At 40.4% G+C, this 2,592-nt stretch overlaps 1 non-coding gene across 1 annotated transcript; it reads left to right on the top strand.

The window, feature by feature from the left end:
- Positions 1-428: 428 nt before the first annotated feature.
- Positions 429-532, top strand: LOC112739278 (small nucleolar RNA R71). The gene has a single exon (XR_003170211.1). It is a non-coding gene; the product is annotated as a small nucleolar RNA R71 (small nucleolar RNA).
- Positions 533-2,592: the final 2,060 nt, after the last annotated feature.

The following is a 2,592-nucleotide window of genomic DNA, read 5'->3' as shown; positions in this document are numbered from 1 at the left end:
TTGGGTGGTTTTTCCAGCCTGGGTTGTAAGTGTTGGAATGTGGATCATATGGTTGCCTTTGTTGATTTCCTACATAATTGGCCTCTTCCCAATCACCTCCTTCAGTGCTTTCTTCCTCTTGATCTTGTGTGTGTATCGCAGCCACTTGCTTTGTTTCTAATTTCCTGGTGAGCTCTGCTAGTTGCTTGGCAAACACCTTGTTTTGGGCTAGGATTGTATCAACATGGTTCAGCTCCATGACTCCCTTAGTGTTGTGTCTCTCTGATGCATAATAGTACTCATTCTCAGCCACTGTCTCAATCACTTCAATGGCTTCTTCCACAGTCTTCTTCCTGTTCAATGAACCTCCTGATGAATGGTCTACAGCCTTCCTTGATTCATAAGAAAGTCCATCATAGAAAATGTGCAATTGCACCCAGTCATGGAACATGTCTGGTGGGCATTTCCTTGTCAAATCCTTGAACCTCTCCCATGCCTCGTAGAGAGTTTCACCATCTTGTTGTCTAAAAGTCTGAACTTCAGATCGAAGCCTATTGACCTTTTGTGGGGGGTAGAAACGTGCCAGAAACTTGCTTTCCACCTCATCCCATGTTGTTAGGCTCCCCCTTGGGAATGATTCCAGCCACTTAGCTGCCTTGTCCCTAAGGGAAAATGGGAAAAAAGTAGTTTATAGGCATCTTCCTGGACTCCATTGGACTTCACAGTGTCGCAAATTCTCAGGAATTTTGTGAGATGTTGGTTTGGGTCTTCATTAGCACTCCCTCCAAATGAACAATGATTCTCCACAAGTGATATTAGCTGTGGTTTGAGCTCAAAATTGTTGGCCTGAATGGGTGGTTTCTGAATGCTGCTACCACAATTCCCAGATGTTGGGTTTATGTATGAACCAAGAACCCTCCTCTCGGGAATGGCATTGTTTCCATCAGCTCTCCCATGGTTATGAACTTCTCTTTCCATGTTGAGATCTAGAGCTTCCTCAAAATTGTCCTCAGATTCTCCTTCAGATTCTTCTTCTCCCAGTACTCTCTTCCCTCTTGCTTCCCTTCTAAGTCTATGAAGGGTCCTCTCTGGTTCGGTATATGGAGGAGTTGATGTCTCTCCTCTCCTACCTGTCATACAAGAACACAGCACAGGCAACAAACAAGTAAAATACTTTTGGTTAATGGAAGAGTATGGTTAGAGCAGTTGAGGAATTAATTCAAATAGTTAGTGAGTCAGTGAGTTAGTTGCTTGAATTTAAAGGCATAAAGAAAGAAAGCATGTAACAGAGTGCAGAAATTAAAATTCAACAAATAACTTGAACTGAATTAACAAAGCAAAAAAAAATGCTCAATCTAGTTAACTTCCAATTGGAGAATTGTCAATCGAAAACCAATCCCCGGCAACGGCGCCATAAACTTGATGCGCATAAACTAGTTATGCCACGATTTAGGAAATTGCACGATCGGCAAAATTCCTTCCGGCAAGTGCACCGGTTATCGTCAAGTAAAAACTCACAATAGAGTGAGGTCGAATCCCACAAGGATTGGTTGAATGAGCAATTCGGATTAGAAGTGTGTCTAGTTGAGCGGAATTAAGAATTAGATGAGAATTGCGGAATGTAAAATTGGCGGGAAACGTAAATGGCAAGAAATTGAAATGGCAGAATCTTAAATTACATGAATTAAAGAGCAGAAGCTAAATTGCTGAAATTAAAAGGGAATGGGGGTGATTGCATGAATTGAGTTGCAGAATGTAAAGAGAAAGTGGAAATCAGAAATGGGGAATTCATTGGGTTATAGAAGATATTGAGATCTCCGAATCAAAACATGTTTATCTCTTCCTCAACCAATGCGTTCATTGAATTTTGCTTGGCAATCTTATATGATTGGATCCCAATCCCTTGGCTCACCAATTCTCTCTAAAAACAAACAAATTCCCAATCCCTTGGTTTAAATGTTCATAAGAAGAGATGATGCTCGATCACTGATTATACCACACAGTTTCATGAACCACAATTTGGTAGGATTACATGTCACAATATCCATCCAAACCCCAATCCAATTCACTGTGAGAAAGCTTCTCTAGCATGAATCCTCCATTCCTTTCCCAAGGTTCCGAAGGATTCCAATTATGGGTAGTTTCTTTCCCAAGACAACTACCCAATGGAATTAGATCGAGAAGCTTTCTAACAAAATTCAAGAGAAAAGATTGAAGAAGAAGATAAACTATTATTGATTCATTGAATTACAATAGAGCTCCCTAACCCAATGAAAGGGGGTTTAGTGAGTCATAGCTCTGAATTCAATTACAAAGGTATGAAAACTAGCCAAATGAAAGGTAAAAGTCCGTCCTCACTTAAATTCTATCCTATTTATACACTTTCTATATTGAGCTTCTGTTGTGTTTCTTGGGCTTTGAGGCCTCTCCCTGCCTTCCTTTTGCTTTGGGTTTATGATCCATAATCTTGATGAGGCTGCTGATCCACATTCTGTAACATTCATTGAGCCAACTTAGTGATAATCAAGTAATGACACATGACTCAACAAATTGAAATTCCAGACTCATCAATCCTTCAGGCCCAATCCCATAAACCATGATATTCAATTGGGT

The sequence above is a fragment of the Arachis hypogaea genome, chromosome 13 (genome assembly GCF_003086295.3).
Source record: "Arachis hypogaea cultivar Tifrunner chromosome 13, arahy.Tifrunner.gnm2.J5K5, whole genome shotgun sequence".
In the NCBI taxonomy this organism is placed as follows: Eukaryota; Viridiplantae; Streptophyta; class Magnoliopsida; order Fabales; family Fabaceae; genus Arachis; species Arachis hypogaea.
This window is presented reverse-complemented; position numbering and strand designations above follow the sequence as displayed.